The following is a 22,060-nucleotide window of genomic DNA, read 5'->3' as shown; positions in this document are numbered from 1 at the left end:
TTGGACACAACGCAGCCCGCTTCCACACCGCTTGGAATGGCAGGTGACAGTGCTCCACAATAATGTCAAACAGGACAGAGAAACGTAAACAGCCATGTTTGACGGCGCTGTACGTTATTCGTCATCTACTCCAATCAATATGTAGGTCATTTCCCGCTCTTTGATCGCCGTTCCCATTCCAGCGTTGAAAGTACGGAGCCTTCTCTTCTTTAGTGATTTTCAAGAGAGTTCGTCAACACAAAGGCGGATTTGTGGTTGCCGGGAGAGGGGCACTCTCGTTACAGCACGTAATAAATTAGGATGGCGTGTAAATCATCCTGGTGTGTTGGCGATGCATAGCAGAGCCCCTCATGGCACTTGCTTGGAGGCAAGTGCCATCAATATTTAAACTGTTGTGGCAAAACATTATGGTGCATAGCTCATTATAAAATTTACTCTTAAATAGACGCCCGAACACACATCGTAGGACAAATATTGGAGCGTGCTCACAATTCACTGGTCTTATATTGGATTGGACATTGGCAACACAGTGTAACCAGTATTAGGCCAGTTTTGCTATTCAAGGACGTAAAAGGGCTCTTATTCTCGTCGGCAGCCTGAATTTAGATAGCAAAATGAGCGCGTTATGCCCCTTTTTGTTCCTAATTTGCGCGTGTAGTCCATTTTAGCACGACAAAACGAAAACTAGGAACATAAATCTTGAGAAGCTTGTGACCCGTTCTATCAGATGCGGAGTTCAGGTTATTACTACGTGGTCATCAGCGCCGCAGCGATAAGATTATTCAGAGTCTTTACCCAATAATATGTTTCATGGGCGATGATAAGTATACCGTAGTTTTCAAGTGCTAAAAAAAGCAAACTTCTTGAAACCTACTTTTCGATATTTGAATAAACGGGGAAAAAATGTTTTTACCCAATGTGCATAGAACTGAGCAGTAGAACACAACGCTGAATCGCAGTGGGGCTGAAAACCCTACGCCTACGCCTGCGTTTCTAGAAATGTCCTTTAGATTATACGTTTTGTGCAGATACCCTTTTGTTCCGCTGTCGGAGCTTGACTTTGGTGCTTTATGCCTTTCAATCTGAAGAAAATTGGAAGAAAAGCAGGCGTAGAGGAGTATGTTCAGCCCTGACCCTGTCGAACCTGTGCAACAAAGTAATCAAAAACCGAATCGCGGCTGTAGTACAAGATACACCCTTATTTATGACGTCCTGCAGTGAAAATACTTTTTTTCTAATCTCGACAGCATTTTGGTTCATTTTCACTCCGTAATTATGCGTGCACAAACGTATTTTGTTTAGCTTTGCATATGAACAGTGCCCACAGTGGCATAAAATCAAATCCGCAAGAAGTTAAAAGCTATCCTCCCAGAGCCACAATTCCACGTCGGAACCAGCTGGTGTTAGCCACGCTTTCCAGTCAAATAGGCTCCTAAAAAATGGCGAGATCTTTTTTATCGGGGAAATGAAAATGATGAAAAGACACATTCCAAAAAATAGCTCAACTTGCTGAATTATATTGCTTTGTTTATAAAGGTATGCTGGTATCACAAACAGTAAGACAATGTGCAGTATTCCAGCACAGCGGCGAGCATTGATTTGCTATTGCCACGGCCCCGTACACCAGCCACGTCATGTGACATGCTATTCGGCCGCTAGAAAACAACTGCACACCTGACACCGCCGCGGATTTCATGGTCGAAACAAATACCAGTGCATCGCCAAAAATACGACGCAAGTTGTCTGGCGCCCTGTTGTAGCATTTTCGTTTACCGGCGCGGCGGCGCTCTGTCGCGACAGGAAAATGCTCTGTTCTAAAGTCCACTTTTTCTTTTCGCATCAATGTTCCTGCTGTCATGACAAGCGCAATCCTAGAATGCATAAGAATATTTGCTTTAATGACAATCATTTCGCGTCATGTTATTTCGTGACTTGAGAGCTAATCTAAATAAAGTTTTCAACCAGGTCTTGCTGGTGCGAATGAACTGCAGTAATAGACGCCCTGAAAAATAACAGCGTACACAAATGAGGGAACCTTTGGTGTGGCATCTTAAAATAGTTTTTACACCCGAGTAGAAAATCAAATAAAAAGCAGAGAGCCTTGTGATAAACCCCCGGTGCATGCGTGCCTGCATGTGCATGCAGGTTACTTGTGCACGCAGCAATTCAACGCATGGTGTGATAATGAACGGTCCATTTTTTTATAATAACATGTGAGTGATGAAGGCTCGTTTGATTCAGTGAGAATTATAATTAAATGTAGCCATCATATGCTGCGGCAAAGCTCCAAATCAAGCGGCATACGCGGCAATGATTGTACTCCGTCTAGCTTCATCTGGGCAGGCAACCGCTCTAAATCGTAAGCGGTGACGAATTACTTTGTGGTAACTGATTCTAAGGCAGATGCGCCGCAAAACCCGTCGCGATGTTGGCCTTACGTCGCAACAAACGATGCGGAGTTTTAAAAAATTTCTGACTGAATCAGACAAGCACCATGTTAATAAATAAACGAGACCATCAAGTGGCTCCTCATGCGTTTGATTACAGCACGAATTAGGAAATGGTGCCGGAGAGAGAATTTTTTGTAAGTCACATTCACCGGTGCAACACCTGATAAAACTATTGATTGGGAGTGTATACTGTGTGGTGTCAGTGCACGTTAAAGAAACTCAGGTGGTCGAAATTAACACGGATCTCTCCACTACGGAGACTCCCACAGCCTGAGTTGCTTTTGGAACGTCAAACGCTGTAAACCACACACTCGGGGGGTTATAGTTTCGATTGCAGGTTTGTAGGCGGTGATTAGTAATGCCACATTGCTTTTTACCGAAAACGCGCTTATTCTGAACTTCACAGCACATTTAGGCTATCTTGCGCCAAAACAGATGCCTTTCGTAATCCCCTTCACCTCTAAGGTTGCCACCAACACTGTAAATCAATGGCGCAAGTGTCACGCCTGTTTTTGTGCCTCCCATGCGCTACGGTGTTCGCAGCTTTAGAAGCTCTTCCCCACGCGGGCTCAAAATGACGGAGAACTTGCATCGTTGGTTGAGGACGCCTGACGCGTTTCTCAGAGTGCAAGTTTTTTAAGGCGTGTGTCATTTAGCGCTAATAGTGAAAAGGCTTCCAGCATAGCGCGGAGAGTATTAGCGTTACCAAAATTCCTAAAACTTGTATATATATCGCTAACGACCAGCTACCCATCTCTGACTACTACTAGACACCTACTACTAGACTGTAGTATATATATGAATTGCTATTTATCGAACATTAGTTAACTAATTTACTAGTTAATATTACACTCCTTAATTTAATTGATTAAAACACTGGCACAATTGTGAGCCGTAGAAGCCGTCTTCATATCTGAAAGAGCGTGGTTTAAAAATACAGCCGCACCTTTTTGAAACACTTGGGTATAGTTATGACCACAGCGTTGACATCAACCATCACTTCTGCATTGATGTTGTCACGTAAATGGCCACCTACTGAAAAACGTCATCCCAAGCACAACTTCAACAGGGTGTATGCAACTAATTCCGGAAGTGAATCGCCTGCAGTCAAACAATTTTCGGGGAGGGCAAAATAATTCCGCTAGGGACGCCTTGACCGATCATCTGGGTACGTTATGAGCATAGTATCCTTAAAGGCGTATAACCTGCAAAGAAGCAAAGAAACGTATCAATTTTAAGTTTTTCAAAGTGTTATGAAAATAAACGTACACTCCCGCACTCGTGAAGAGCCTTTATTGTCTTCGTTGATAGCGACGGACTGTTCTTGGAGAAGGCGTCCTTGGGTCAATTGGATGCCCTATCTGCGGCCTTAAGAAGCCACAGGGCAACATTGTACTGGGGTTCAAGCACATCCCGACATTCACGTTGGTTGCTTTAGGATGGCAGAGACATCCGGACCTACATCGTGGCTGCTGCGGTACCCAGGGATTGCACTATGAAAATGAAAAAGACAAACGAAGTATTTAATTAGAAAAACAGCGCTTGAATCAGCTATTGGACCATGCTTAAAACTTACGGCGCAAAATAAAGACACATCATCCGTGAAATGTATTCTTTATTTCTATAAAATTGCATACGGCTGCAGTTTACCCACGCAGAAAAGTAAGCAAATTACCATAAACTCTAGGCAGGTTTTTAGTAGCTGTCTTTTTTCTCTTGGGTATGCTGTCCCGAAAATATTTATGCAAATTTTAGTTTACTGGAACTATGTCTCTGAATTGCAGGAGCACCGCACTTTTGCACGCATTGAGAGGCGTACAGATAGAACTATGAATTTTATCATGTCCGAATTTAGTCTTGTCGCCGAGAGTGTCGTTTGGTTTTCAGGGAATGAATGATGTTCTCAGCAAACATCCTAATTAAAAAATGTGGGGAATTCCGCTTCGTCAAAGCAGCTCACGCGATGCAAAGGTCAACCGCTTGAACTCATTTTAACCTCAAGACGGGACGAGCCTTGCTTCGAAGCCCCTTTTATTCCCTTGTTCACCAATGATTGAGATAACTTCCTGCTCCAATAAACAGGTGATATGGAGAATGGCACCCAAGTCTCTCAAACATTTCATTCGCAACGTATTGGAAGGTTGACAATGTGTAAGTAATATTTGGCTCCTTGTACTACCAAAGCCAGCCACCAACGAGCTTGAGAAAAGGACCTCGAGCTCCAACTAGACTAGCCGTATCTGGCTTACATTCGCGTCATCGGTGCCTTATGTTTATGTGCACTGGCAGCTGGCGATAGATGACGCAAATTTTTCATAGCAATTTCACTTCCCTACGCTTCGCCCACCAACAGAAATGAAATGCTGATAAGATTTACCATGTCCGCAGCATACCCCGACATGATACGAAGAAATTGAAGCCTATGGTATCGTTCAGACTGAGCAGGAATTACCAGGAATCCTTTCGACACGAAAAGAATGGATAAAACAAGCCGCCTATCACACTGTTTCTAAGCATAGTTGAACCTAGCACCCATTTCTTGATGTTCCTTCTGCATTAACTTGTTCCACAAATTGATCATTACATGCAGTAAGCATAATAAGTATCCGAGGTATGCGCTGAAAGTTATATTTCGAGGTCTTCTATCTCGCGTTGTAAATTCCGTTATCAATAATCAGGCCAGCATTCAATATAATTTTATTCTGCTTGTGTCAAAATACTTATACGTAGAATGGTTTCTTATTTATATTGAGGCACGTGTGCGGCACAAAATTTCAACTTGTTCATGGCACTCACGGGATCATTCCGCTGGGGAGAAATATCCAATGAAAATTAAGATGAAAAGAGCAAACACGCAACAGTAATATCTATAGCAATTGGTCATCGCAGAAGCATAGACGCAAAAACTTCTTAGCTCAGTGGACAGTTGACTCGCGCCATATCGTATATAAAGAAGGGAGCGAAAGACAGGCAATACAACGGGCAGTAGTGCAAGGACCCCAAATAATTTGCGCTACAAGGGCTTCATTAAGGGGCGCCCACATCGAACAAATCACTGGCATCATTACAATCTTTGTCGCCACCGAGGCGCTCCCACCATGGCAAGGGAGGCGCACGCTTAAACCCCTTTGCTAACCTGGAGGTTACCGTTGCTGTGGACGGCAAAATGGAGGAAAGCGAGGCAATGAAAGGCGAGAAGCAACTAAACATTGTGGTTGATGTATACGATGATTAAAACAGAGTGCTCCTGAACCAATGTACCGGAGAAGCGCGAACTATCGGCCCAGTATTGGTAGTAATGCACTGGACCTATGTAGGGCCGGTCATTACCAGCCAGGTACCAATATTGGGCAGTCTGTGATACATCAAGGGAAACAAAACCTAGAACCTAGAAAGAGCACTCATCATCTTAGCGAACTATTCTAGATCGGTAGCTCTACTGCTTCAACCACAAATCATAAAACGCCCCGTTCTGTCAATTTCTGCTAAACTGCGTCTCAGCGCGCCTAGCCACAAATCTCCCATAGTATAGTGTGCTATGGTGAATTGGTACTTGACGACATGGCTTACTCTATGTGACAGCATGACCAATTGAACGGTTTATTAAACGCATATTAATTACAGTTAAATAGTTATTTGCAAGTAAAAATTGAATATTGTAGTGCATTTTCAAGCCGTATATCATTAAATAGCCATTGTCGAATATATTCTACACTGGACAAATTTATTCAATTATTTATAGTTACACAAATGTTTGTGAATAACAGTTCAAATTTTCACTACAGACAGGTCATATCGTTTTTCGACCAAGCTTTTGGACTCACAAACTTATGTATGGAATTAACATGGACCTCTTTTGGTTTCTCTCAACTGAAACATCGCAGCGAACCAGAACTGCGCTCAGCACACGACTATGTAATCTAGTTGCAACTCTTGCTGCCACTCACTATCCGTGCCGCTGTGAGCGTCGCATCCTTTACGGTCCTGTCTCAATTTTTGTGCTGTGTATTCATCATGTATCAGTCAATTTTTGTATTCGCCATATATCAGTGAAGTTCAATCTGTCCAATCGCTTGACCTTCAAATAAATGGTATGACCTTGACCTGATTAAATATCCTGATTGAAAATTGACATGATGAAAAAGGTTCCTGGATATTCCCGCCTAACCATTACGGTTTGCTTAGTAAAGTTTTATCATGCCTTATACTAATAGGTTCACTTTGTATAGCAATTTTCACTCACAGTGTAGGTTTGCGGATTCAAGAAGACATTTTGCGGAGTTTCTCCAAGCGAAAAACTAACCGCTTGGAAGCCACTCAGCTCAAATCTTTCGAAATGCTTCATAAACATTTTATCTAGTGGGGCTAATATTAGCGCAACGTAAGCAACGTTTTCTGCTGAAGAAACTACCATACTGTTATTTCGCAATCATTTGTGCCTTACGGTCGCGACTTCTAATTCAATTATTAAACAGTATTTTTTCATTATGATTAAAAACGAGAGATGGAAAAGACGTCTTACTCTCCGGATGCAGCGATCATGTCCTTCGATACTTTCACTCGGCGCGTTTCCCGCCCTGAAAAAAAAAAAAAGGAAAATAAGATGCAGTTTTAAGCATGGTTTCAAACTAGTTTTGCAACAAGCCTCGGTGACTTGGTACAGTTAAGGCGCTCGCCAACTTATGTGGCGTTAGGTTTGAGCAAAACCTGGCGGCCGCGTTTTGATGGAAACGCATAACACTTTCGAGGAACACTGTGAAGTAACCAAAACGACAAAACTAGCCAGACTCACACGTACCAAATCCGCGCTCCCACACGAGCTGTACTCCAGACACCCCCCTCCCCCCAAAACACAAGCATCCGGAACGCAATAAAGAGCGCAGGAAGATCCGAGTCCTGGCGCTTCACAGAATGTATGGAGTTTTTTTTTTTTTGTTGTTGTTGTTGTTTTTTTAAGTGACAGCAAGCTCATCTTGATCATACGGTACGCGTCTTTGTTGCTTCAAAGTAGGATATCCTATTTCTATCACCATTCTTGTTCACATCTTCTGCGGAGTGAGCCATCCACCTTATCGCAAAAGGAGTATAAAAGAACAATTTATTCGAAACACTTAATTTGAAATATCCAAATTGATAACATCGTAACATGACATAATGACAGAGCAGTGTCCACTTACCTGACCAGATTCGTGTGTGAGTCAGACTTTTCTGAACTGCATACTGTGCGCCAGTTATAGTACACTGCGGTAAATTAAGTCATCATCGTCATTAAAGCCTCCAATTCAGAGGAAACTACTGCCGCCTTCAACTAACCGCGCAACGCGACGCCGTATTGAAGGTTTGAATGAGTAGGCTAGGCTGCAGCGGCTACTACCATCATGCTAGCTACGTTTGTTTCGCATTGTCGTTTACGAGCTATTTCCTCGAAGTCTAGGCAAAAATGATTAAAGAATGGGCAATGGATTTGTCCATGCTGCCTACATCTTCGTAAGACGGTGCTGGGCATCCAAACCTTCTTGCTAACGATAACATCAGTGCATTTTAAGAGAGTGCGTTGTTGGGCGAGTCGGTCAATCATGATAAATAAGATAATACTGCGCACAAAAAGACAAGAACCAGAAGTGAACACCACAAAGGGGTTCGTGTGTGGCTCCTATCTTTTTAGTTTCGATGCCTGGGTGCAGCCATCTTAGTTTGATGGTGGCGCCCCGTATGAGCCAAACTGGGAAAGTCCGCTCGGGCTACTCTTGACGCCATCTTGAGCTCTGCTGTTCGTGTTGATGCTGCGGTGCGGTAGTCTAAAAGTGCTGTTTCGCGGTGCTCATGAAAGCTATCCGACACCTTGGTGCTATGCGCACGAGCAAACCGTATGCCATCCACTTGGCATGGCAGCAGCTGTTGGAAACAGCACTAGCGGCCGGGGTGACTGTGAAGGACTGCACTCCACTTCCGCGGGGAGGGTGTATCTGTTGTATCTTTCACGAACCATGTATTTTCAGTTGTATTTTATAATCTTAATGGTAACTGTACACACAAACGCACAACGAATGAACCATACGGGCAGCTACCGAACGCGGAATATTACAAATATTACGAATATTTCACAGTATTACGAAAGACGCTTTCCAGTTATCGCCGCATTAATTTAACGTGAAGTACGACCCACTTCGATATACGATCGAGCTGTCCTGCTTCAACAGTGTATACTTTCAAGTTAAACCACGATTCAAAGACGAGCACATGAACGAAGTAGTGTCTAAAGTACCATCCGTCGACGTTTTTATGCAGCCTTGGTGTCCGTCCCGCGGTGCAACATCGTATATCCCTGTCCCGTACGTCGTAGCAGCATCGTTTGTTGAGCAAAACGTCGAAAAACGTGCACTCTAAGCTGCATCATGAACGAAGACGACAAATTCGCAGCACATACAGCAGCGCTTACGAAAGCGGCGCCGCCCGCTGGCGCGGCGGACTACGGCACTCCCGTCAAGCGTTACTCCCTAGTCATCGCTAGGCCTAAATTGTTTCGCATCGAATGCACATCCGACGGCGCTTTGTAATTGCTCAGCGCTAGAGTAAATGGTCTCTCATGGAACTGCCTTACTGCCGATCCCATAGTATAAGTAAAAGAAAGATGTCAATTTCGGTGACACTTTAGCAACGGAGCCAGCGTGCAGACGATGACCCTCGCGCCGCACCAGCGGCAATGTGTTGCGTAATTTATTTGTATTGCAATATCAATAACACGGTATGGGTCAGAAATCCCCAAGAAATATTTTTTTCTTTTTTGCGGTTGGCTTATTGTTTAAGTGAAGAACAGATTTTAGCACGCTCTTCTTGCTCTGGCGGAAGAGACCCACCGCATCGTTGGCGCAGAGAGCTTGGAGGAGGCACGGCCTGCCCGGCGTGCGTGGTTACTACGGCGGAGGAAGTGAAATGGGCATCATATTCGTGAGCCCGTCATTGAAACTAAGTCTATCTGGCTTACATAAAACGTTCATAGGCGAATTAAATCAGGATAGACTGGAAAGCGGTGAAGCAAACACATATCACAGCCGAACTTTGACCGTCGATGCATGCTTCCCGCATACGCCCTCAGCAATCATCTTGCGATTTTTTTATAGTTTGTGCAGTCCAGGATCACGCATTGCTGTCCCGATGACATTACCACTAAAATGGGCGCTAAAAAAAGTATTTAAGTCTCTCAAACGACAATATACCAAGGTGCAAGGCCGCTCTGCTATGCGTGAAGCGTGCGAATGCACAGCCTACTCGGTACTGGCAACAATGGGCTGACGCAAGGAATCTGGTTAGAGAGTATTTTCCTCCTCTCCTGCTTGTAGCACTGACTGTGATCTGATGCGCATTTTGGACGACGAAACAACCCTCAAAATTTTAGACACCTTGACAATTATTTGGTTTTTCTTAAATATCAACCCAATGTAACTGTGACTGTAACTGTGAAAGGGGTTGTTTCACTTTTCACACGATATGGGAAGGGTCTAACCTTTACCCACGAATTGCCGGACCATAACAAGCTAGATATTAACCTGACATTAACACCGGATCACGTGTGCTGGATGTATTCGCCACGGGCACATCGGAACGTATTGCTTGCAAGGCGCCTTGTACAAGTCATGCGCACACCTGGTAGACGAGAGCCTAGACGATCAGGTTGTTAGGTTGAAGAAAGCTGGTTTTCCTACTTCGGTCATTGTTGCTGTGGCAGAGACTTCTGCGCAAGTTAAAGGATAGGACGTGCCGGGATAGTGGCCGTTCTAAGGAAATGAGGCCAGTAGTCCTGCCGTATGTGCACAGGGTTTCGCACAATATGCAGAATGTGGCAAAGCGCCACGGTGTGCCAGTTGTTTTTTCAGCACCGTGCAAGTTGGCCTCATCGTGCTTTCGGATTACGTCCAAAGGGAAGAGTAAGACGGACTTCGTCAAGCGTCATGCCGCTCGGTTTGCCAGGTGCCTGATGGGTTATGTCTATGAGGTCCCCTCACCTGTGGCAGGGTTTATACCGGACAGAGAGGGCGTTGTCTGAATGATCACCTACAAGAACACCAGCTTTCGATGAAATCAGGTACTGGGTCAAATTTACCCCTCCACTGTGACGCATGCCTAGATGCGTGATAAGCCATGGCTGACTTTGTTCACAGATACTAAATGTTTCAAGAGGAGCCGTAACCAAATGACGCCTGAGTTGGCCGAGGCGTTCTGAATAAAGAAGAAAGGTGAAGTCGTAAGTGACCCATCAATCAGATTGTATCAGAATGAAGGCAGGTTTTTAGGCTGTGCTTATCGGGTAGCTTGACAGGTTGAAACTACATAAGTAGTGCTTTTTCAAATACAAATCAGTGGCGAGTCTGCGCTTGTGGTGTTCACTTCTGGTCCTTGTCTTTTTACCCTTTTATTTATTATTATTACCCTTTTATTTAGCATCAGTGTGAGTACAAACGCCAAACGTTTGTAACCACTCGTTACGAAGCGAGCTCCGACGCGTTTCATGAAACACGTGCTGCTCAAATACATGTCCATGAAAGAGTTTGATATTGCTCCCGGGTGTAAAACACGTCTACGACTTCATTACGCTGGGTCAGCTACAGCATGATGCTTAAAAGCTTCAATGACCACCCTTTCTGTCATATCTATTTCCTGTCTTTCTTTCTTGCATGTTTTTGTTCATATAAAGAAATAAGACAGCAAACGAAGGTCATTGCAGGATTTCCCGTTTTAAAACCTGTGAGAAATGTCTTAGAACTCCGTCTATTTCGCTTTCATCGAATGAAATCGCGTTTATAGAAGAGCACTTGTTGTAATAGGGCGTTTATTGACGCTCAGATGGAGAGCTGTGAGGAGAGGACCTTGCAACGGCGAGCCCAGCGTACTTCTTTGTCTTCGTCGCACAACGCACTGGTGCATGTCGATGGCTAAAGTGCTGACTATCACAATACATTTCCCCCCGGGTAAAAAAAAGGAGCCATCCTGGCGACTTATGGCGCGGAAAGCACAGCGGGGTCATAGAATGGCTTCAATCGGTAACGTGAACTGTCTCACGACCACGGCGACGCAAGTCCGCAGAGGGCGTGACGGGCTCAACTACGTAGTTGACTGCAGATGTTTTCTGGAGGACCCTATACGGCCCGTGGTAGCGATCAAGAAACTTCTTTGAAAGGCCAGGCGTTGTGGAGGGCACCCAGAGCCACACCAGAGAGTTCGGGAGATATGACGAAGCTTCGCCGGTATCACGGAGGTATTTTTGTTGCCACTGATTTTCTGTTGTGAGAGAGCGGGCGAGCTGACGGCATTCTTCTGCGTACGTGACGGCATCGGATAGCGGAGAAGACTCGAAAACGTCAGGGCGGTAGGGAAAAAGTGTGTCCATAGTACAGGGTGGTTCGCGCCCGTAAAGGAGAAATAATGGAGAGAATCCAGTAGTGGTCTGTGTCGCGGTGTTATATGCGTAAGTAACAAACGGTAGAACTTGGTCCCAATTGGAATGGTCGGTGTTCACGTACATAGCCAGCATGTCACCGAGAGTGCGATTGAAACGTTCTGTCAGTCCATTCGTCTGAGGGTGGTACGAGGTAGCGGTGCGGTGTATGATGCGGCATTCTTTCAGGAGAGCCTCAAGAGCGTCTGATAAGAAAACGCGTCCGCGGTCACTGAGCAGTCGCGAAGGGCACCATGGCGAAGAACCAGGTTTTTCAGAATAAAGGTAGCCACGTCGCGTGCGGAAGCAGAGGGCAATGATGATGTCTCAGTGTAGCGGGTCAGATGATTCACTGCCACGATAATCCAGCGGTTGCCAGCTGAAGTTGTTGGAAGGGGACCGTGTAGATCTATGCCGACACGATCAAACGGACGGGCAGGACAGGGCAACGGCTGCAACGAAGCAGGAGACTTGAGAGGAGTTTTTCGGCGTTGGCAAGACTGACAAGAGCGGACAAAATGGCGGACAAAGCGGTATATTCTACGCCAGAAGAAGCGTAGACGCAAGCGCGTGTAGGTTTTCAACACTCCGCCATGGGCGCACTGGGGATCAGTAACGAGAGCAGCACAAATTTCGGCGCGGAGATGACGGGGGATGACTAAAAGCCACTTCCTTCCGTCGTGAAGATAATTGCGGCGATAGAGCAGCCCGTCACGAATTGAAAAATGGTGAGCTTGGCGGGCAAGCGCCCTAGACAAACGACCTGGAGAGTGACTTGAAAGAAAGTCCAGAAGTGTAGATATCCACGGGTCGCGCCGCTGTTCCGTGGCCATGTCGATAGTGGCAAGCGAATACAAATCGTAGGCGCAGATCTCATCAGACAACGAAGAGGGAGGCAGCGGTGGGCGCGAAAGAGCGTCCGCGTCAGTATGCTTGAGGCCTGAGCGATATATGACACGAATGTCATACTCTTGAAGGCGAAGAGCCCAGCGAGCAAGGCGGCCGGACGGGTCCTTGAGGGACGCCAGCCAGCACAGAGCGTGATGATCAGTGACCACATAAAATGGTCGGCCATAGACATACGGACGGAATTTGCCGATGGCCCAAATAATGGCCAAGCATTCTCTTTCCGTAACAGAATAATTGGACTCTGCCTTGGTCAAGGTGCGGCTTGCGTACGTCACCACATAGTCTCGGATACCAGGTTTGTGTTGGGTGAGAACGGCGCCTATCCCAATACCGCTAGCGTCAGTGTGAATCTCAGTTGGCGCATTCGGGTCGAAGTGGCGGAGGATGGGAGGCGAAACCAAAAGACGGCGTAAAGTGTTGAAGGCGTCACACAAGCAGGTGTCCATGCGGAGAGGCCGGAGCTGCCGGAGAGGAGCTGGATGAGAGGAGCAATAATAGAGGCGAAATTTAAGATGAAGCGGCGAAAGTAGGAGCACAGGCCGATGAAACTTTGTAGCTGCTTCAGTGATTTTGTGCATGGGAATTCGGCAACTACACGAAGTTTGGTGGGATCGGGAAGAATGCCATTCTTAGAAACGACATGACCTAGAATAGTTAGTCGGCGAGCAGCAAAGTGGCACTTCTTCAGATTCAGTTGGAGGCCGGCGGTAGCGAGACAAGTGAGAACGTCCTTCAGTCGGAGCAGGTGGGATTGAAAATCGGTAGAAAAGACTACGATATCATCGAGATACCAAAGACAGGTTCGCCACTTGAATCCACGAAGCACAGTGTCCATGAGGCGTTCAAATGTGGCCGGGGCGTTGCAAAGCCCAAAGGGCATGACGTTGAATTCATATAATCCATCTGGTGTGATGAAGGCAGTTTTAGAGCGGTCAGCGTCACCCATTGGCACCTGCCAGTAGCCAGATCGTAAATCCAACGAGGAGAAAAACTCGGCGCCCTGCAAGCAGTCCAGTGCGTCATCGATGCGTGGTAGAGGATAGAGGTCCTTGCGCGTGATCTTGTTGAGCCGGCGGTAGTCGACACAAAACCGGAAGGAGCCATTTTTCTTAGGTACCAACACAACTGGAGATGCCCAGGGACTGTGGGATGGCCGAATGATACCACGACGGAGCATGTCGTCCACATGATCAGCAATTACTTGGCGCTCCGAAGCCGACACGCGATAGGGGCGCTGGCGCAAAGGTGCGGTTTTACCGGTGTCGATGGTGTGCTCTACGACAGACGTGCGGCCCAAGTCAGTTTGTGGAAGGTCGAATGAAGAAGCGAAGTTCTGCAAGAGGGCGACAAGTTGATCACGTTGCGCAAGTGGAAGATCAGCATCAATAGCATGTTGGAAAACGTCGGAGGGCGTCGAAGCGGTCGCAACATCGCAAGAGCACAGACTAACGTCGAAGGAGGGGGTTGAGTCAGCAAGAGTGGTGATATGACCGGGATCAAGCTCTTCAAAACATACAATGCATTCGCCACGGAGCAGGACTGCTGGGCAAGAAAATGGGTTCGAGGCGTAAAGTGCACTCTTGCCGTCTTGAATTTCGAGAACTGCGAACGCAAAAAGGAGGCAGGGATGACGGGAGGCGGCTTCGGAAGGTGTAAAAATCGCAGTCAAAGGAGTTACACACTCACAAGACAGTGGTACGAGGGCAGAAGAAAACGGAGGAATGTCGGTGTCATGGGCGACGAAAAGTTTTGCAGTGCGGGGAGGGGTATCACAGAAGGGGGCATCACAGAGGGGGGGGGCGAAGGCAATTTGCGCACGAGCACAGTCAATAACGGCCTGATGAGTCGATAGAAAATCGTATCCGAGGATGATATCATACGAGCAGTTCGGCAAAAGAATAGACTCGATGGGGTACAAGACGTCTTGAATGAGCACACGGGCTGTGCAATGTTTTCTGATGTTTTCAATGTCCGAACCTTAGTTGTAAAGTGTTTTTCATGTTTGGAAATTGAGTTTATGACAAGGCTTCATGTTCACCTTTTCAAGCGTTCGTTGTTCTTTCTCAGTTCAGTTCAGTCGTTCAGTCGTGTCCGACTCTTCGTGACCCTATTGACCATGTCACGCCACGCTTTCCGGTCTCTCACTATCTTCCTAACATCACATAACTTCATCTGCAGTGCCTCGAGGATGCCATCTAACTATCGCGTTCGCTGCCTACCCCTTCTCCGGCGACCCTCAACCTTTCCCAACATCAAATCTTTCTCCAGCGACTCCTCTCTTCTCATCAGATGATCAAAGTAGCTGAGCTTTAACTTTAGAATTTGACCCTCCAATGAGCAGTCAGGGTTTATGGTCGACAATATTGACTGATTTGATCTTCTGGCAGTCCAAGGAACTCTCAAGAGTCTTCGCCAGCACCACAATTCAAACGCGTCAATTCTTCGGCGGTCAGCCTTTTTCACAGTCCAACTCTCGCATCCATACATCACAACTGGAAAGACCATAGCACGAGTTATACGGATCTTGGTTGGCAGACTCTCTCTTTCTCTGCTCTTCACTAGGCGGTCAAGACTAACCATTGCTCTCTTTCCCAGAAGCAGGCGTCTCCTAATTTCATGGCTGCAGTCTCCTTCCGAGGTAATCTTGGAGCCCAAAGAGAAAATCTGTCACAGCTTCCACTTCTTGTCCCTTGATGCCCCAGGACTTGATAGGGCAAGACGCCATGATCTTTGTTCTTTCTATCCCACCATTATTTTACACAATTATTTAACCTGGTTTTCATGTTCACCGTGATAATTGTTCCCTGTTCTGTGCCTACTAAATTGTGTGCCTATCAAGTTATGTGACTATTAAATAGGAGTTCCAAGTCGTACAGGCGATTCGGGTACGCCAGGCGACGAAGTACCATCCCGAGCGCCTCATCGCCGGGTGTTCTGACTCACTGCGGGCTGACGAATTTTCTGGGATGAGAAGCGATGTCAGCAGCTTTGCATAGTCCATCTTAGTGGATCTTAACATCTGCACAAATTCTTTTGAATCTATGTGTTCCATTTCGGTCAGGCAACGCTAGCGAAAGTTGCGGTGGGGCGCGGGCTCAGGTAATGACAAAAAATGGCCTCAATCTCTTCCCATTTCAACGCGCCGAGTAAAAGTTCGTCACCAGGCACACTATATGCGGCTATGGCAGCAGTTTACAGTGGCAGGTGTTTTGAGCAATCGTAGACTCACACACACAAAAGAGAAATTGCCACTCGCGAGCGAAGAAACCTCGCACGTTAAGGAATAACACAAAACAGCCTAAGGGAGTAGATTGGCATAGCTTGGCATATTTTCACAGCGCGGCAACAGCGCAAAAAAAAAACGATCTCGTCGAGAAAAATCGAAAAAAAAATTGTTTTGAAATTTCTTATTTATATGACAGCTTTAAAAAAGCACTTCAGACAAGACAACAACTTACTCATTTGGGTTTTATTAATGTCCACTATCATCGCCAGAACTCGCGTTACCGTAGTTGTCGTACGGCTGCTGAAACGCTCTAATAATTACACGAGGAGGTTCATGCCGGAGGCCGCCTCCTTGAAGAAGGAAAAAATAGGATTTTGATAAAGTCTGCTTAAGGGCGGAAATACGAAAGCCACTTTACAGAACTGTTTTAACTGCATCGGCATTGCCATCCTTACTATCATCATCGCTATTGCTACTGTCATTATTATGGACTAAATGCAGGGCATTGTTACCACTAGTATTATCATTATAATTTTCACTGCATTGTCATTGTCATCACTAACATTATCCTAACGGTAGGTGAAGAAAATTGTGATCGATTTCTCACGAGACAGGCGCGGCCTCCCTGTTGAGGCTTGTTTGAGATGTTTGAGTCATGGCCGGTGAATTTCCGCATGTGTAACACGCCAGAGAGCAGTGATCACCGCTTTATTCAGTGTATGATGCTGTGCTTCACGCTATTCGCTTTTTGCCTGTTGTGATGTGCTCCATGCAGATGTAGCTCTCGCATAACTCCAGGTTTAACCACAAGCTAAACCACAGCTAATTTTTGGCGTTTAAGCTGCTCGTCTATGTACGCGTTGAATTCAAGCTGTCACCTGTACTATTGAGTAAATGTTTGTTATCTAAAAAATGGCACTATCATTATGTTGAATTCATTTAATGACATTCGCAATCGTTTCATATCCACAGAAAGCAGGACAAATGTCGAACAACTGAACGTTATAAGCTCCTCTAGGAAAGCTGCGGGAAAAAGCGCGGATTGCGGCCCTTAAGATAACATATTATTTTAGAGCACGTATTTGAACACCAGGCTAAAACTAACCGATTTTCTTCGCGAACATGGAGCTATCGTGTTGGGCATCAAACAGCAAGATAAAAGAAACAGCGACACCTTCTACTCTTTTAATCTTTTCTTTCGAAACTAAGTCAATCATGCTGCTCTGTCGCCAGGATACACAGACGTAGCAGAAATCCAGAAGACCAGTAATTTCGACCTTTAACGATTTCGCTAGAAAAGGCAAAGTGTGCTTGAAAGGCCATAGAAACTTAGAGGCACAAAAATGTTCATCCAAAATATTATTTTCGAAACAAGCTGCGTAAAAGGGTTTTATTCGTTTTGTCCGAGTACAAGATCTGAAAAAGCGAAGTTGAAAATTGATTTTCTCTTCACCATGACAAATTTTCTGCTTTTTATAAAGTGCTAAGAGCTTTAAATGTTTGTGCCCGGAGCCTAGGGAATATTTCTGAGGACTTGAACTGCGCCTTCTACAGTTATCACCTGCACTTAACCAACGTAACCAAAACCTGGCTGCTTGACTCTATTCCTGGTAAGTCCTTAATACAACCCTTCTATCAAATTCCGCGTAACAATCTGTTACCAGGGGACGGAGCTGGTATAATTCTGACTAGCACATCTGCTGAAAGCGTTTTTCTGCAGTGAAGGTAATGAAATCTGTTCGACAAGCTTCGATTGTTGCTGCCATGCCTTTGTGGCGTGTAAAGTTTATCGAGCGTCTTCGGCCTGTTCTCGGTTTCTTACTGCCTTGTACGATTATATATCCGACATTAAGACCGGAGAAATAATTATGGCACTATCTGTTGTTACCACTCCTATCTGTAACGCCTCAGCGGCTCTGATAGTAACCAAATAAATAAATGAATGATTTCATTCTCCTGTGCATCAAGGAGGATAAAAAATTTACTTATTTGGAAAAAAGCATGTAAGATAATTTTATGATTTCATGCCATCGGCACCAGGTTATTCTAGAGAACACACGTGTGGGGGACTAAAGATAGTGGTTAAATTTAAATCCAATATTTGCGACCAATGATATTTCCAGATATACTGTACGCAAAGTGGCGAATAACTTATCGTGTACTTTTATTATTCTCATGTTTACTTGCTTACTCTCAGAGGGAAAAAAAAGCGACAGAATATAACTGTAAAAGGTGTTTGTTATGGCTCCTTCTAAAAGTTCAGTTAAATATTGCACGGACGTATTTATTACAGACGAGAGTATTACACCAAAGCAAAATAATAAGAAATAAATTGAACGTTATTAACTGAATACTAAAGCTGAACCAGACGATAATGCAGGATACTAATATGCCTGAATTAATTCCTGGAGGTCACGTTCAGCTATTGACTGATTTACTACCGTCGTGAAAAAAGTATTTCTCGACCATGATGACAAATTTTATAAAGAGCCTCATCGTGGTGGTGCAGTGCAAGCATAGGCGATATTTTAAATATTGTGTTAATGTTAGATAATGACTAATGATGTACGTAATTGATGGGAAAGTAAGAAAAATAATTATATGTGATTAGTGGGATCCGAGCCCACGGGCTTCGCATTTCTCGTGAATATCTCTACTTAATGAGCTAGGCAGCGACTGTTCAATATTTTACTTTGTCAAGTATATTGCCCATGTCCTATCTTTTTATTTATTATTACCCTCAGGGTAGACATATTAAAGAAGGAAGTAAGATGACTACAACACAAAAACAAGGTATAGCAAAATATGCATAACAAGAAGAAAGCATACAAGTAAAATGTACTTTTTAAATAAGGCCCATATAGTAAAGAGAAAAAAAAAGTATTACAGTTAAAACTCAATTTAACGAAGTTGAAGGGAGCCGCGAATCATTTCGTTAAATAGGGAACTACATTAAATTGGGGAATGAATTTTTCTATCACGTAATCCGATACATTGGCGTCCAGGAAGTGTCGCATCGTCACATTTGCGAAGCGGAAATGCATCGGAAATTAGATTGCGGCCCGCGAAAGCGGTCGACACCACGAGCACCTGTGAAAAGAATCAGCCAACATTAGCTCCGAAAGAAGGGCCCCAGGGGCCACAAATGTACTTCCCGCAAAACGTAGCTGGCCTTTGCTTGCATGCGCTTTTTAATCAATGTTTTTCGTAACTCTCAAGCGCGTCGAAGGCATCTTCTGCCTCACTTCTCTCCCCCTTAATTTGCTCCGGCTGATTCCCTCGGCAGATCAGGGGCATCCTTTACCCGGTGTCGGTAGACGGCCCACACTTTTTTTTATTTTATTTTTTTTTATTTTATTTTAATTTATTAGACAGGGAGGAAGATTGTAAGAGCAGAAGGAGTAGATCAACTCAATAGGACGCGTGGTGTTGGTTTTGTAAACTACTGGCGTTTGGTACCGAATCCTGACCATGCAAAGCATTGGACTCTATGGGTCCTTGCGGGGTTATCGGGGATATCTTTGTTAAATTGGTCAGTTCGTAAAATGCGGTTTCGTTAAATAAAATTTTGCCTTTATTGTGTATGAATATTTCATGTAACAAGAAAGAGTAACAAAGTATCTCAATACAATTTTCAATCACTAATTTCGAGCCAAGGTTTTTGAATACTTAGTGCAGTGAAAACGAACGCACAAAAAAATTAGCCATGTTTATAGAATGCAAATGAAAATTTTTGTATGGGCTCCATCGCGCATGGTAGAGTGGAATAATCAAATATTAGGGGCAGTGTCAATAGGAGAGAGATAAACGTTTATTATTACATTGAATTATGCAAACTTTGTGAATGTGGTTTATGTGAGATGATACATGCAAAGGCGCAATGAGCATTTTTTTGTATATAGATCATGGTAAGATTTGTTTGAAAGAGACGTATACGTGCGAACCTTCGAGAAGATGCGAGAGCTAACAGGTTGAGATTTGTTTCCATAGTATGTTGGTAGTAGGGTGGTAATTGGGGAAGATGAAGCAAGCTGCTTTGTTTTGAATAATATCTAGCTGGGTAATGAGATTAATATATAGTGCCCGAGTCGCAAAGAGAGAGAGAGAGAAAGAAGCAACTTTATTTTCCGCAGGTGTCCGGACATAGGACAAATGGGTCCTGTGTTTCCAAGCTGATGATGCGTAATAAAGCTGCGAACCAACAAGTATTTTGTAAAAGAGAATCATGGTGCTAGTAGAACCTAAGTGTTAGTTCTGTTCTTAGGTTGAATAGCAAGCGGTTAGATTTGTTGGTAATAAATACGACGGCAGTTTTCCAGCTAAGCTTAGAAATAATATGAATGCCTAGGTGTACTTGTATGACGCAAATGATTCGAAGCAACATTTTTAAAGTCATGTGCCAGAGTACCTTGTAACACCCAGGAAAAACGCTTGTTAACGTTTAGTGTATTTCGCCATAATTTGAATCAGGTAGGAATATTGTTAATACTGCGAGCTGCCGCTCGAACAAAACGTCTTTATTTCAGGGCATCCTGGAACTCTGCGTGCAATTCTATCAATGAGGGTGATGCAGTTTGTCTCCAAGCCAACGCACAAGTCATCTTCACGTACATTACGGCAGATGAGGTTGTGTTACTATTCTTGTAAATAATGATATAAATACGAGTTTCTCCAGCTTATCAACAGCAGATATTGAGCTATTATCTTGACGTAGCAATAAGTTGGTCCTGGTCACGGCGCAGACCAAATGAAGAGAACCTATCAACTATCCTAAATCTTGAATTTCATTGAGTTAATCACTGTGATCTAGGTCTTGTTTTCGCAGGCGATTTCAATTTAATTATGCTTCAAACAGCTTAGGTAGTTTGCGAAAAAGGCCACTGGTGAGGAAGCCGGAGAGATAAGCGCTCGATTTGCGCTTCCAATTACCACAGTGAGGCAATGCAGAAATATCTATTCGACGCTGTAATTTTCGGCATTTTTATCCGGTCAGGAAATATTTGATATTCTGAAATAGTATACGCTCCGTGAATCAAACGTTTTAGTGGTGAAACTTTGTAGACAATTCTGAGCGGGCTCTTGCAAGGTAGCATATTAAACGGAATTCAAAGACAATTCATTCAACCATTTTGTCTATATTGATAAGCAAAGGATGTTGCCTCCCGATGCCGCAGTTTTAGAGTACTCGAGAGGATCGCAATTTTGAAATTAACAATTCACTCAAGCGCTAAACGCACGAAAATCATCGCCGCCCTTTCTAACAAGTGTTTTAGATGCCGTGCATTGAATTGTTTTGTCGTCTCTTAGTATGCTTGGCATTTGCTGCTCGGAATGCTCCTGCTGCCTGTTAATATGATACACGCTACAACCCACTCACCACGCAAGGATGGCTGAGATTAGGATAAGGGCCAGGGGGCGCAAAACGGAGATCATCGCGGATACACACGACGTGAATGCTTGGAGATAAACCATTCGAAATATCAGAAATTATGTACAGGCAATCTGGCGACGCTTTCACAAGATTGATTGTTGTGCTCGCTTCAATGAGTAAATCACTTTCGAATAATGTAGCAATACCTTCGAAAAATCAGAGGTTATACCAAGGCAATTTGAAGGCATTTCTGCAGTCTTGATTAGTATGCTTGCTGAATAAACTACTTTCGAAATCATCAGTCAGATTCCCTGTAAACTAAAATATCACATTAGTTCGTATCTCGTTAACTTCATTGAGACGTAAATGACGTTTGATTAGACCACATTTGTTATGCTAAACGTTGCGGTACAAGAATAAAACAGCCGGATAAGCGATGGAAATGAACACACTGCTTATCTAGACACATTTCTTTCTTCAAATTCAGACGCAGTTGTTAGTACAACTTCCGCGATATAGCAGTTGTGCGCGGTAGGTCATCCTTCTGACGGAAGTCTACTCTCTCAATGTATATCCAACAGGGGTAAACCTGATCTGGCGCCATGCATGACGTCTCTCCCGCCAGTTGGATGGGCACGGATGATATCGGTTGCCAGGCTTTTGCCTTTATG

The 22,060-nt window shown here is 44.5% G+C and overlaps 1 long non-coding RNA gene across 1 annotated transcript; it reads right to left on the bottom strand.

Moving 5' to 3' along the window:
* Positions 1–3,389: 3,389 nt before the first annotated feature.
* Positions 3,390–21,525, bottom strand: LOC146188459 (uncharacterized). Its single transcript, XR_014707206.1, has 4 exons — positions 21,396–21,525; positions 6,973–7,027; positions 3,720–3,943; positions 3,390–3,655 (listed from the first exon to the last, which is right to left on the bottom strand). It is a non-coding gene; the product is annotated as an uncharacterized LOC146188459 (long non-coding RNA).
* Positions 21,526–22,060: the final 535 nt, after the last annotated feature.

This window comes from Amblyomma maculatum, chromosome 5 (assembly GCF_055883805.1).
Source record: "Amblyomma maculatum isolate TAMU_Amacu chromosome 5, ASM5588380v1, whole genome shotgun sequence".
In the NCBI taxonomy this organism is placed as follows: Eukaryota; Metazoa; Arthropoda; class Arachnida; order Ixodida; family Ixodidae; genus Amblyomma; species Amblyomma maculatum.
This window is presented reverse-complemented; position numbering and strand designations above follow the sequence as displayed.